Raw genomic sequence first — 15,111 nt, 5'->3', positions numbered from 1 at the left:
GGGAAGGGGGCGGGGCTCTGGGCAGGGGGCGGGGCTCCTGGTAGGGGGCGGGGTTTCGGGCAGGGGGCGGGGTTTCGGGAAGGGGGCGGGGCTCCTGGCAGGGGGCGGGGTTAGGTGCTAGGGCGGGTCTCCTGGCAAAAAACGGGACTCCAGGCAGGGGGCGGGGTTAGGTGCTAGGGCGGGTCTCCTGGCAGGGGGCGGGGTTTCGGGCAGGGGGCGTGTCTCTTGGCAGGGGGCGTGGCTCCGGCAGGGTTAGGTGCTAGGGCGGGTCTCCTGGCAGGGGGCGGGGCTCTGGGCAGGGGGCGGGGCTCCTGGTAGGGGGCGGGGTTTCGGGCAGGGGGCGGGGTTTCGGGCAGGGGGCGGGGTTTCGGGCCACACCCTGACACGGTGCGGGCGCACGGCAGTTGGGCGGGAGTACGCGGGCGCGGTGGGGCCAGCGCGAGGGGGCGCTGCAGCCGGAAGTGCCGCCGCTTTGGCGCCTTCTTCCTCCCTCCGCTCGCGCTGCTTTCGTTCACTTCCGGTCGGCATTTTGTCTGCGAGACGGGAGTCGCCTTCGAGGCTGAGCCGGAGTTTCCGCCGCCGAGGCCGCACCGCGCCGCGCCCAGCCGCCCAGGCCAGCCGCCATCCCCAGCGCTCGGGCCGGCGGGCGGGAGGGTCTGAGCCGCTATCCGGCCGGCCACTCGGTGTTGTTGTTCCCGCCGGGGCCCCGGGCCTCTCCCGGCGGCAGCGTCGACAGCGGCTTCTCCCCTCAGGTAAAATCTCCAAACTCACACTAGCCGGAGCGGCTGGGGGTCGCGGGCGGCTGAAGTAGGCGAGGCCGCGGATTGGGGCCTACTGGCTGACTGTGCGCCGGCCTCTGGGTGGCCCGTTCCCCGAGCTGGGCCGCAGGCCTGAGGCCCAGAGAGAGCCCGGGCCTGGATTTGGGGGCAAGGCCGCTGGGCACAGAGTCTGTTCCGCCTCACAGGGCGACCCCGGCCCGGTGCAGCCGGCACTCCTGCCCGCCCCCCCCCGGGCTAACAAAGGAGAGCGGGCGGCCCAGGGACAGGCTGCGGATCCCGCTGCGAGCCCGCCCGCCGCCTCTTTGTGCTGCCGGAGCCTCACTGAGTGAGGCCGCGGGGCCGGCTGAGGGGGTCTGGGGCCCGGGCTGTGAGGGGGTCTGGGACCCGGGCTGTGAGGGGGTCTGGGACCCGGGCTGAGGGGGGTCTGGGGCCCGGTCTGAGGGGGTCTGGGGGCCGGGCTGAGGGGGTCTGGGGGCCCGGGCTGTGGGGGGTCTGGGGGCCCGGGCTGTGGGGGGTCTGGGGGCCGGGCTGTGGGGGTCTGGGGCCCGGGCTGTGGGGGGTCTGGGGGCCGGGCTGTGGGGGTCTGGGGGCCCGGGCTGTGGGGGTCTGGGGGCCCGGGCTGTGGGGGGTCTGGGGGCCCGGGCTGTGGGGGGGGTCTGGGACCCGGGCTGAGGGGGGTCTGGGACCCCGGTCTGAGGGGGGTCTGGGGGCCCGGGCTGAGGGGGTCTGGGACCCCGGGCTGAGGGGGGATCTGGGGGCCGGGCTGAGGGGGTCTGGGGCCCGGGCTGAGGGGGTCTGGGACCCCGGTCTGAGGGGGGTCTGGGGGCCGGGCTGTGGGGGGTCTGGGTCTGGGGCCGGGCTGTGGGGGTCTGGGACCCGGGCTGAGGGGGGATCTGGGGGCCGGGCTGAGGGGGTCTGGGGGCCCGGGCTGTGGGGGGTCTGGGGGCCCGGGCTGTGGGGGGTCTGGGGGCCCGGGCTGTGGGGGGATCTGGGGGCCGGGCTGAGGGGGTCTGGGGGCCGGGCTGTGAGGGGGTCTGGGGGCCCGGGCTGTGGGGGGTCTGGGGGCCTGGGCTGTGGGGGGTCTGGGGGCCGGGCTGTGGGGGGTCTGGGGGCCGGGCTGTGGGGGGTCTGGGGCCTGGGCTGTGGGGGGTCTGGGGCCCGGGCTGAGGGGGGTCTGGGGGCCCGGGCTGAGGGGGTCTGGGGGCCGGGCTGAGGGGGGTCTGGGGCCCGGGCTGTGGGGGGGGTCTGGGGCCCGGGCTGAGGGGGGTCTGGGGGCCCGGGCTGAGGGGGTCTGGGGCCCGGGCTGAGGGGGTCTGGGACCCCGGGCTGTGGGGGGTCTGGGGGCCGGGCTGTGAGGGGGTCTGGGGGCCGGGCTGAGGGGGGTCTGGGGCCCGGGCTGTGGGGGGTCTGGGGCCCGGGCTGAGGGGGGTCTGGGGCCCGGGCTGAAGGGGGGTCTGGGGGCCGGGCTGAGGGGGGGGTCTGGGGGCCGGCCTGAGGGGGGGTCTGGGGGCCGGCCTGAGGGGGGGTCTGGGGGCCGGGCTGTGGGGGGGGGTCTGGGGGCCGGGCTGAGGGGGGTCTGGGGCCCGGGCTGTGGGGCGTCTGGGGGCCGGCCTGAGGGGGTCTGGGCGCCGGCCTGAGGGGGTCTGGGCGCCGGCCTGAGGGGGTCTGGGGGCCGGGCTGAGGGATGTCCGGGGCCGGGCTGTAGGGGGTCTGGGCGCCGGGCTGAGGGGGGGTCTGGGGCCCTGGCTGTGGGGTCTGGGGGTGGCCTGAGGGGGTCTGGGGCCCGGGCTGAGGGTGGGCTGTGGGGCCCGGGCTGAGGGGGTCTGGGGCCCGGGCTGTGGGGGGACCCGGGCTGAGGCGGTCTGGAGCCGGGCTGTGGGGGCTGGCCTGAGGAGGTCTGGGGGCCGGGCTGAGGGGGGGTCTGGAGCCCTGGCTGTGGGGTCTGGGGGTGGCCTGAGGGGGTCTGGGGCCCGGGCTGAGGGTGGGCTGTGGGGCCCGGGCTGAGGGGGTCTGGGGCCCGGGCTGTGGGGGGGCCCGGGCTGAGGCGGTCTGGAGCCGGGCTGTGGGGGCTGGCCTGAGGGGGTCTGGGGGCCGGGCTGTTGGTTCTGGGGCCCGGGCTGTGGTGGTCTGGGGCCCGGGCTGTGGTGGTCTGGGGCCCGGGCTGTGGTGGTTCGGGGCTCGGGCTGAGGGGGGCTGGGCTGAGGGGGTCTGGGGGCCGGGCTGAGGGGGGCTGGGTTGTGGGGGCTCAGGTTGGCTTTGGGGCCCGGAGCCGTTGCCCAATGCGGGGGTTTGAGTTGATGTTGAAGTTTGGTGTGTTTTCTGTCCATGAATATCCCAATAATACAGACTGTCTGGGAGAGGGTTAGAATGGACTATCAGCACTTACTATGGACCGAGTGCTGTGCGTTAACCCGCTCTCACTGACTGTGTATTAACCCGCTCTCACTGACTGTCCATTAACCCGCCCTCACTGACTGTCCGTTAACCCGCCCTCACTGACTGTCCGTTAACCCGCCCTCACTGACTGTCCGTTAACCCGCCCTCACTGACTGTCCGTTAACCCGCCCTCACTGACTGCCCGTTAACCCGCCCTCACTGACTGTCCGTTAACCCGCCCTCACTGACTGTCCGTTAACCCGCTCTCACTGACTGTCGTTAACCCGCTCTTACTAACTCTGTCCGTTAACCCGCTCTCACTGACTGTCCGTTAACCCGCTCTCACTGACTGTCCGTTAACCCGCCCTCACTGACTGTGTATTAACCCGCTCTCACTGACTGTCCGTTAACCCGCTCTTACTGACTGTCCGTTAACCCGCCCTCACTGACTGTCCGTTAACCCGCTCTCACTGACTGTGCATTAACCCGCCCTCACTGACTGTCCGTTAACCCGCCCTCACTGACTGTCCGTTAACCCGCCCTCACTGACTGTCCGTTAACCCGCCCTCACTGACTGTCCGTTAACCCGCTCTCACTGACTGTCCGTTAACCCGCTCTTACTAACTCTGTCCGTTAACCCGCTCTCACTGACTCTGTCCGTTAACCCGCTCTCACTGACTGTCCGTTAACCCGCCCTCACTGACTCTGTCCGTTAACCCGCTCTCACTGACTGTCCGTTAACCCGCTCTTACTAACTCTGTCCGTTAACCCGCTCTCACTGACTCTGTCCGTTAACCCGCTCTCACTGACTGTCCGTTAACCCGCTCTCACTGACTGTCCGTTAACCCGCTCTTACTAACTCTGTCCGTTAACCCGCTCTTACTAACTCTGTCCGTTAACCCGCTCTTACTGACTCTGTGCGTTAACCCGCTCTCACTGACTGTGCGTTAACCCGCTCTCACTGACTGTGCGTTGACCCGCTCTCACTGACTCTGCGTTGACCCGCTCTCACTGACTGTCGTTAACCCGCTCTCACTGACTGTCCGTTAACCCGCTCTTACTAACTCTGTCCGTTAACCCGCTCTTACTAACTCTGTGCGTTGACCCGCTCTCACTGACTGTGCGTTGACTCGCTCTCTCTGACTCTGTGCGTTAACCCGCTCTCTCTAACTCTGTGCGTTAACCCGCTCTCTCTAACTCTGTGCGTTAACCCGCTCTCTCTAACTCTGTGCGTTAACCCGCTCTCTCTAACTCTGTGCGTTAACCCGCTCTCTCTAACTCTGTGCGTTAACCCGCTCTCTCTAACTCTCTGCGTTAACCCGCTCTCTCTAACTCTGTGCGTTAACCCGCTCTCTCTAACTCTGTGCGTTAACCCGCTCTCTCTAACTCTGTGCGTTAACCCGCTCTCTCTAACTCTGTGCGTTAACCCGCTCTCTCTAACACTGTGCGTTAACCCGCTCTCTCTAACTCTGTGCGTTAACCTGCTCTCACTAACTCTGCGTTAACCCGCTCTCTCTAACTCTGTGCGTTAACCCGCTCTCTCTAACTCTGTGCGTTAACCCGCTCTCACTAACTCTGTGCGTTAACCCGCTCTCACTAACTGTCCCGGTTGCAGGATTCTTTCCCACTTATTCACATGTAGGTCGGCATGTAAACTTTGAACGATGGTTTCTGCGGTGTTCACTCTTACAGTTGTTGAAGTTGTTTATTTTAAATACAAGATTTCATCGTTCAAGTAAAAGTAATGTGCTCTTGTGAGCTGGTGATATTTCTGATAATTGTGTCTGAGCGCGATATTGTGCCGGGTGTGCTGGTGGCTGGCGGTAACTTCACACAATTATGTGCAGAGCATCGCAGGAAAAATAAACCCGTTCAAATAAATGTATATTCTTGAAATTTTGGAGTTGCAAATGTTCACGTCTGTTGATGGGTGTGTAGCTGATTCGTGTTCAATGGCCGGGCACTGGTGCGTCATTGCTTTACTTGTGTGGGCGAAACTTATTGTACCAACATTTGACTGACAGTGCACTGCCGTGTAAACAGATGCTGGGCCTCTTTGTTTGCAAACACTGAAGCCTTAGCTCGTTATGTTGTATCTATTCAGGATGACGATTGTAGCTTCAAATGTATAGGACAATCTATACATTTCAACAGAACTTCGCCGTGTCTCTTGTCCAAAAACTAATATGACCTCAAAATTCGGACAATTAAAAAAAATCCTGCAATTCCTTCAGTAATTGTGGGATATACACGAAAATTGAACTGACCACAAATTATTTAATCCCAATACTGGTGTGTTTGGCACATGCCAGCATGTATTAAAGCAATATTTGCACAGCTAACAGGAAGTAACAAATCGTAAGGCTTGGTCTTGGAGAAAAGAATGCCTGCTTCCACTTGTAGCCACTATTGCTCACTAAACTACTTTGGGCTATGGTAATGTTGAATGAATGTGATTAAGGTTTTAAGATTAGGAAAAGCTTATGTTCTGGATGCTTAGAAAGCATTGACATTTTTCAGATGCGAACGTCTGGTATTTCAGTTTTCGACATAAACGTCAACTCGTGATTTAAAAGGCAAGATTGCGTCTCAAACAGAAATACACATGTTTGATTTCTTCATCGGCCACCTTCGTAGCTACTAGACTTTTAGGAGGACTTTTCTAATCTTTACCAGACGCACAACTACTTTGCCCAATATTAGTAACTTGAAATTCTAGATATGTAGCATTTTCTCACTGCTGTCTCACATTGTGCCAGTTGAAAACTCCCAATCACGGTTTTTTTTGTTATAGTTGATCAGCCATGATTGTAATGAATGTCGGAGCAGGCTCGATGGGCCGAATAGTGGTGGTCTGCGCTTCTATTTTCTATGTATATTTCCCTAGTGATTTTGAAATAAATACAGTTGACCATGTGACTGTTTTGTTCTAAACACTCTTTAGGAAGAGGGCTGGTGTTACTTTTGACACATTTCAGCTGGCCTCAAACAAATTTCCAGCTTCAATTTCCATTCAAATGAACAAAAATGAAGGTGGGACAATTTCTGAAGTTGTCTAAAATTAATAATTACACATGTGATTCAATATGCAAATGAAAGATGTAAAATTCAGAAAACTGGGCTGAAATGGGGAGAGTATCTCAGTCTATTTTGATATTTTTCTGTAGTTGGTAGAATCTGGTACATTCAGTTTACAGAAAGTCAAAAATACTTAATGGAGGCCATCATCGGGGAAACATTTTTCATGTTGTGTGGAAGAATAAACCATGCAATGTGCAATAGATTGAAGCAGCAATATATTGGTCAGGTACCAATGAATTTGGTAATTACGATAAAAGGTCAAATTGTTATGAGCATCTGTAGAACCCATGTATTGACTTGTTGCGCTGGCTGCCATGTTTTTGTTAATATAAAACAATGTACTTAGGGCAGTACGGTGGTGCAGTGGGCGCCGAGGTCCCAGGTTCGATCCTGGCTCTGGGTCACTGTCTGTGTGGAGTTTGCTGCTTCTCCCCGTGTTTGCGTGGGTTTCGCCCCCACAAACATAAAAGGTGTGCAGGTTAGGTGGATTGGCCACACTAAATTGCCTCTTAATTGGAAAAAATGAATTGGATACACAAAATTTATTTAAAAAACAATGTATTTGAATTTTCCATGAATAATCAATGGCTGAATGGTAGTTGTGTAATGTGGGTACATAGGGAGCAAATACAGTAGTGTAAGAGTTGAAGGAATTTACCATTGCATTTTGCTGAATTGATTTTTATCCTTGTAGTGGACTGAGGAGATGTTTAGCAGCAAAACTATTGTCAGATTATTATGAAATTAGTTAACTAACCTGCCACATTAGTTTAAACCCTCCCCAACATCGCTAGCAAACAATCCCCCATCCACCAGGTTACAAAGCCTGCTACCACAATCACACCGTGGATAAGTTACCAGGGACTGACATGTGGCTTGGCTGGTGCTGATGGCAATATGAATCACACAAAGTCTAGGTGATGTACTAAGCAAAATAACAGTTCTCACAGTAGTCATCTGGAATGCACTGTCTGAAGAGGTTATGGAAACAGATTCAATAATAACTTTGAAAAGAAGATTGGATGCAGGCTAGTAGTGGTGAATATTTGCTGGCCAGTGGCTTTTCAAAGAGCTGATTCAGGTGTGTTTGACCATATCACTCTTTATATTTCTAGCTTGTTGCATATGTCTCATGGGGAAAGTGTTTTCATTTAAAAAAATAATAATTTAGAGTACCCAGTTCATTTTTTCCAATTAAGGAGCAATTTAGCGTGGCCAATCCACCTACGGCACACATCTTTGGGTTGTGGGGGCGAAACCCACGCAAACACGGGGAAAAGGTGCAAACTCCACATGGACAATGACCCAGAGCTGGGATCGAACCTGGGACCTAGGCACCGTGAGGCTGCAGGGCTAACCCACTGCGCCACCGCGCTGCCCGGGAAAGTGTTTTCATGTATGCTTTTATTAATTGCCCTTTAAATGACAATTTTGCCTCAATAGATAATTTGTGGTAAAGTATTAATATGGGAAAACAGCTTTTCAAGCATGCCCCTTTGTTCCGTCATCTTTGCTACTTTGATTCAGCAACTTGCAACAAAACAAAAGTTCAACAGAAAGAAAAGTTGAGATGGCAGTGAAAGGTCCTCATTTTATTAGTGGTCTCTTGATTCTTCTGGCAATTAGATTTTAAATGCAACCCTTCCATGGCTCTGATATTCCTATAGTGTGTGCCTGGAACTACTTGCAATGTTCTAATTGTGGCCAGACTGGTGCCTTGTTGTGGCCGTTGCTACTTGCACTATAGCTGTTTAACAAATCTGCAGCTGCATTACATCCATTTTTTTCTAAGCTTAAGAATTCTGCCATTTAGAACATACCATTCCGCATTTCACTCTGCCGTGCTGAAATACATCTCCCTGCCTTTTCCATATAGTTTGTCATGCACACTCATCTGGTATTCTCCGCAAACTTTGATATCATTATGCTCGTGCCAATGACAAAATCATTTACATAATGGAAAATGAGAATTTTACAGTTAAAAATGTAAAGTAAAAAATGCAAGGGCACTTTTAACCTGTTTCTTTAACATGTTTTTAGTCTGTCTCTGACAGCATTTTAAAAATATAGCTTGGACAAAATTGAAATTAATATGAAAAAAAATCAAATGTAATAAACAATGGGGATGGTAGCAGGCATTAATAAATTAAATGGACAAAAGTGGCTAATGGGGTTCCACCTTTAAGTAATTCACTTTGGACCTAAAACGGATAAGGACTCCAAGTTGAATTAGGAGGAGAGATAACACCATCTAGGTTTGTATAATCTGGAATTTAGAAGGCTAATGATTTGATAGTTTTAAGATAATAAAGGGATAGAGAAAAATGATTTCCACTGCTTGGTGAAGGGACATAAATGAAAACTTCATAGAGTCAGGCCTTTCAGGAGAGGACTTCACACAATGGAGAGGGGGGGAAGTTTGGAACTCTTTGCAAACCGGAAGGGCAAGGGCTGCAGAATCAGGGATCAGTTGATGTACACACAAAATCTTTAAGGTGGTGGGAAAAGATGTGAAGCCTTTTGTGGGAAGCAAAACACTTGGGCTATTCAATGGAGGAATAGTGTAAAACACACGTTTGCTAAACTTTAAAAATTGCTTGTGAGGCCTAATCTGGAGTTTTGTATCCAAATCTTGGACCTCCACTTTAAGAAGAATGTCCTGGTGTTGGGAGAGGATGCAGAGAAGTTGTCTTCTGGAGCGGAGGTTAAGTGGGGATATGATGTGTTCAAAATCATTAATTGATTTGATAGTCAATAAGGAGAATCTGGCAAAATGGTAAGTTACCAGACGTTACAACTTTAGGTTATTGGCAAAAGAGCCAGTGTGAGAGGAGGTGAATTTTTTTCATGGAGGTTTGTTTTTTGGACTGTTGCCCGAAGATGTTATGTGATTCAGAAGGAAATTGGATAAATATCTCAAAATAAAACAATTGTATGCCTATGGGGGAATGTCAGGGGAGTGGGACTAATTGAGTAGCTCTTGATCCTTGTGCTGTACTGTTCTACAAATGTGTCCCCTCCAATTTGTATATCCAGACCTGTTCTTTCAAAGATTCCTTTCCCTAAATGTGTATATTTAATTATAGCCTGTCCTAACACACACTACGGTTGGACAGAGGTAATTTTTGCCTCATCAAGCTGGTTGAGTATTCGGGTGTGCATCAGAACATGTTTCCCCCCCAAAAACACCAGAGGCTGCAATAACAAACTGGACCAGCAATAGCACGCTGTTCACCCAGATAAAGTGAAGAAACTCCCTGAAGGGGGAATGTCCAAATTAGCCAAAGAACATCGGACACAGTCCGGCACTGTACACCGTTCGAAAGAGGTCACTAGGGGACAGAGACAAAAACACAGTATCCCCATGGAAGATCCAACTACAAGGAAGAGAGCACTCTGGGAAACCATATTAGGCCACTTGGGAGGGCGAATAACTCCCGCACCCAGCCTATCTCCAAACTGAACAATACTGGCATGCTGACTGGCTTCAACAAATCGAGCAAGGATTAACCAACCACATCCAGGCGCAAATCACCACTCATTTTCCCCTACCCAACAGTTCCAAAGTTGTTGACAACTGGGAAGAACCGAAGAAACCCAGTCCTCTCTGGGCATTCGTAGGATGTGAACATGGATTCTTGCGATTCAAAATAACATACAAATAGCTGGAACTGGGGGCTTTCTTCAATGCAAGTGAGGATCACCCACTGCCACACCAACCATCCACCCTTCCGTGGCTCTACTTATCCTCTCTAAACACGGTTGCGATGTCTAAAATGCACTCTCTCCTCAACTGCAAGGTTACAGCACACAAAATAGGGCAAGACTATACACAAACCACAGATCACCTTGCCGACTCAATATGGTTTATTGCCAAAATAAGATAACAGACTACCCTCTTCCTTGTGCTCATATACCATACACCCTTATCAGGAGCACAAATCAACACCATAATCACATGGGAATAAATGCAGGATAATAACACCATCCTTGTCGCTTGGTGAGGCCAGTCATGACAGGAGCAACCCTCAGGTCCCTCAATTTAAGTGCCTTCACCTCTGCTGGGCTGTCATCCCGACACTCAGCGAGGAATGACTACACATCCAGCCCCTTAAGGAGACATAGAGCACGAGACCAATGGTCAAGGCTTGCGACTGACTCTGGACATTGAAGAGCCCCACCCCCCAACTCCTCACGAGACCGGGCTCACGAATGCTCCTTCTCCAGCCCCTACTCTCCAAGTAAGTCAGGATAGCAACTTACCAAACAGCTGGATTTCCAAGAATTGAAGGCAAGCCTCGCTCGGGAAATTGCTCTGGCAAATTAGAAGGTGACCAAACAGGTGGATGAGGGTAAAGTGGTTGATGTGGTGTATATGGATTTCAGTAAGGCGTTTGATAAGGTTCCCCACGGTAGGCTATTGCAGAAAATACGGAAGTATGGGATTGAAGGTGATTTAGCGGTTTGGATCAGTAATTGGCTAGCTGAAAGAAGACCGAGGGTGGTGGTTGATGGCAAATGTTCATCCTGGAGTTCAGTTACTAGTGGTGTACCGCAAGGATCTGTTTTGGGGCCAGTGCTGTTTGTCATTTTTATAAATGACCTGGAAGAGGGTGTAGAGGATGGGTTAGTAAATTTGCAGATGACACGAAGGTCAGTGGAGTTGTGGATAGTGCTGAAGGATGTTATAGGTTACAGAGGGACATAGATAAGCTGCAGAGCTGGGCTGAGAGGTGGCAGATGGAGTTTAATGCGGAAAAGTGTGAGGTGGTTCACTTTGGAAGGAGTAACAGAAATGCAGAGTACTGGGCTAATGGTAAGATTCTTGGTAGTGTAGATGAACAGAGAGATCTCTGCATCCAGGTACATAAATCCCTGAAAGTTGCCACCCAGGTTAATAGGGCTGTTAAGAAGGCATATGGTGTGCTAGCCTTTTATCAGTAGGGGGATTGAGTTTCGGAGCCACGAGGTCATGCTGCATCTGTACAAAGCTCTGGTGCGGCCGCACCTGGAGTACTGCGTGCAGTTCTGGTCACCACATTATAGGAAGGATGTGGAAGCTTTGGAAAGGGTTCAGAGGAGATTTACTAGGATGTTGCCTGGTATGGAGGGAAGGTCTTTCGAGGAAAGGCTCAGGGACTTGAGGATGTTTTCGTTTGAGAGGAGAAGGCTGAGAGGTGACTTAATAGAGGCATATAAGATAGTCAGAGGGTTAGATAGGGTGGACAGTGAGAGTCTTTTTCCTCGGATGGTGATGACCAACACGAGGGGACATAGCTTTAAATTGAGGGGTGGTAGATATAGGACAGATGTCAGAGGCAGTTTCTTTACTCAGAGAGTAGTAGGGGTGTGGAACGCCCAGCCTGCAGCAGTAGTAGACTCGTCAAATTTAAGGGCATTTAAGTGGTCACTGGATAGACATATGGATGAAAATGGAATAGTGTAGGTCAGATAGGCTTCAGATGGTTTCACGGGTCGGCGAGGGCCGAAGGGCCCGTACTGCGCTGTAATGTTCTATATGCTTCCACTATTCTCTCAAGGACATTTGCAGTTATGGAAATGCTGTCTGTGCTGAGAGAATAGGCCGCCTGGTCTAGATGGTGGCATTCTAGGTTGTTAAAGGAGGTGGGAGTGGTGATGGTGGAAGGGTTTTCCATAAATTTCCCAACTTCGGCTTGCCCTCGCTTCCAACTCGCTCGCGCCTGCCGCTCCTGCCACTCCCTCACACTCGGTGTCATTGCATAGGGGCCGAGACAGCTTCTGTATCTGAAATGCCGTGAATGATACTGAATATTAACATCACGCAATCGTCAGGGAATGTCCCCCCATCTGACCGTATGTTGTCGGAAGGGTCATTCATGAAGCAGCCGAAAATGATTGGATCTAGGACACTACCATAAGGAACTCCTGCAGTGAAGGCCTGGAACTATAGGGTTGACCCCCAGAAAGTCTGGAGTTAGTAGTGTGCTGGTATTGTCACTGGAACAGTAATCCAGATACCCAGGTAATGCTCCACAGGAGCTAGGTTCGACTCTCTCCACCACAGATGGTGACATTTGAATTCAATGAAAATCTGGAATGAAAAGTCAAATGATGGCCATTGTTGCTTGCCTTGAAGACACATCTAGTTCAGTAATGTCTTTTGGGGAAGGAAACCTGCTGTCCTTGCCTGGTCTGGCCTGCATGTGACTCCAGATCTATAGCACTGTGGTTGATACTTAAATAGACTCTTCATTCGAGGGTGATTAAAATAGGCAATAAATGCTAGCCCAGCCAAAAATGCCCACATCCCATGAGTGAATAAAAGATATGACTCCAATCAGAGTTTTTGCCCTTATTCCCACTGTCTCCGGTTATGCTGGGGCTTCTTGGTGTCACACTCGGTCCAGTGCTTCCAAGGGTGGCCACCCTTGCCTCTGTCCATATTTGGTATAAGGCTGTAAATCTTTCCAGAGCTTAGTGACCCTAGAAAGCTAACTGAACATACTGGAGAGGTTATTGTTGCAGAAACGAGGATATATATGCATTGGAAGCAATTCGGGGAAGGGTCACTAGATTGGTCCCTGGGGTAGGGGGCATTGTCCTGTGAGAGATTGAGTAAATTTGATGTGTATTCTTTAGTAGAAGAATGTAGTTTAGAAGAATGAAAAGTTATCTCATTGAAACATACAAGATTTTGAAGGGCCTTGACAGGTTAGACCGCTTCCCCAGGCTGCAAAATCTAGAAAACCTGCACAGTATTACAATCCCAGATCAGACCCCAACAAATTGCGTTTTTTAAATTTGTGCAACGTTGAGGAAAGGATAATTTGCTCCAGGAGTGATTCAACTAAAAAATAGGGATATGGTATATTAAAACAAACTTCCTTAATGCAGTATTAACCTACCTTTAACAGCACAGAAATATATCTTATAATTACCAGTTAAAGTAAACGCTGCTTAACAATAAAATGAAACACTAACTGCTACCTTCTTTATTTTCAGTCAAGCAAAGCCTACCACAGGTCAAAACCCACTTTTAAATAGAGTTAGCAAACACTGGATTATTTGCCAATCTTTGGATAGAGAATTTTTTGATAGATTGTTTGAAGAGAGCGAGATCCTGTCAGGAAACAGCCTGCAGATTTTTTTCTGTATCAGACTCTTGCTTAACTCTCACAGCCTTCTGCAGAAGCTTCTGTTCAGCTCGCAGTCAAAATTAGTTGACTGCTTCAGCACTGCTACAGACCTGCCTCCTCCTCATTCATTACGTAATTCCACTCAAATCCCATAACCTGATTACCTTTATCCACTTTTTATGACATCTTAATTGCACCTTCTGCTGGCATAGTGTCGGTCTGTATTTTAAACCAAGATTTTAAAAGTTTCTGCAGCAGATATATACCATCCCTAACTCGGGCATTTTAAACCATTACTGCACCAGATACATATAATACAATATATATACCAATCTCTTATATTCATCACAACAGTTTCAAATAAAGGGCAAATTTTAATACAGAAAACCAGCAAGTTTGCATCTGATGGAGGGAAAGCAATGGAACTTTGCCTTTCTGCTTTAGCAAGGTAGCACATAAGGGTAACAAAATTGAGTCTCATGGAATAGGAGGGTCGTGTCTAATTACTTACAAAATTGGCATAAGCGCAGTAAGCAGCAAGTTAGGGCGGCAGGTTGCGCAGTGGTTAGCACAGCTACCTACAGCGCTGAGAACTCTGGTTCGATCCCGGCCCCGGGTCACTGTACGTGTGGAGTTTGCACATTCTCCCTGTGTCTGTGTGGGTATCACCCTCACAACCCAAAGATGTGCAGGTTAGGTGGATTGGCCACACTAAATTGGGCCTTAATTGGAAAAGAATAATTGGGTACTCTAAATTTAGTTTAAAAAAAAAAGAAAGCAGCAAGTTCTGCTAAATGGTTTTTTAGGCTGGTAGATGCCGGTTGGTGTTCCTGAAGTGCTTAGACTATTGCATTTCTGATGTAGATAAATGACTTGGATGTTGGCACATAGAATAATATTTCGATTTGTCGATGATACCAAACTTGAGGTATGGCAAACTGGGGATCAAACCATTTGACTGCAGCAGAGCATAGGTAGGCTGGCAAAATGGGCAGATGGAATTTGTGAATTGCTGCATTTTGGCAGAAGGCATAGAGAGGCAATATAGTTTTCATGGTACAGTTCCAAAGATCGTGCAGGGACTGAGTGATCAGAGTTCAAGTGCATAGATTTTCAAAAGTGACAGGTGTTGTTGAGAGAGTTGTAAGCATATGGGATCTTGGCTTCATAAGTAGAGATTGAGCACAAAATCAGAGAAGTTATGCTAGCCGTTGTAAAAGTTGGGTTAGATTGCAACTAAAGTATTACTTCCGTTTTTGGCAGAAGGTGATGGTCCTTAAGCTGGTGCAGAGGAGATTCACTAAAATTGTTCTTGGATAAAGGTTTTTAGCTTCAGGATTAGGCTGGAGTAGCTCAGTTTGTTGCCTTTGGGAGATTTGATGGAGGTGTTTGAGATTGACAGGTTTAGTTAGGTAGATAAGAAGTGTCTCTTATGAGCTAATGGTACCAGAATTGGGGATTTGGATTTAAAGTTTTGGGCAAGAGGTTAGGCTGGGTTATTTACCGTAGAACATAAAAGGCGGAAGGGAAACAGATCGAGGTGTACAAAATTTTGAGCGATTTATAGAAGGGGTGGATAGGAAGAAACCGTTCCCCTTAGTGGAGGGGTCAATAACCAGGAGGCACAGATTTAAGTTAACGAGCAGCGTGTTTAGAGCGGATTTGAAGGATAACCTTTTCACCCAAGGGTGTTGGGAATCTGATAGTAGTGGCGGGTACCCTCAACATTTCAGAAGCATTTAGATGAGCACTGAAAC

General features: G+C 50.8%; 1 protein-coding gene across 1 annotated transcript in view; it reads left to right on the top strand.

The window, feature by feature from the left end:
• The first annotated feature begins 493 nt into the window (after window positions 1–493).
• The window catches only part of LOC119970799 (nipped-B-like protein), a 559,915-nt gene continuing 545,297 nt past the window's right edge, over window positions 494–15,111 (top strand). The window contains 1 exon segment of the mRNA XM_038805973.1: window positions 494–752. The gene's annotated coding sequence lies outside the window, so the exon portion shown is untranslated.

Source organism: Scyliorhinus canicula, chromosome 8 (genome assembly GCF_902713615.1).
Source record: "Scyliorhinus canicula chromosome 8, sScyCan1.1, whole genome shotgun sequence".
Taxonomy (NCBI): Eukaryota; Metazoa; Chordata; class Chondrichthyes; order Carcharhiniformes; family Scyliorhinidae; genus Scyliorhinus; species Scyliorhinus canicula.
The sequence above is the reverse complement of the archived record's forward strand: the minus strand, read 5'-3'. Positions and strand labels throughout refer to the sequence as shown.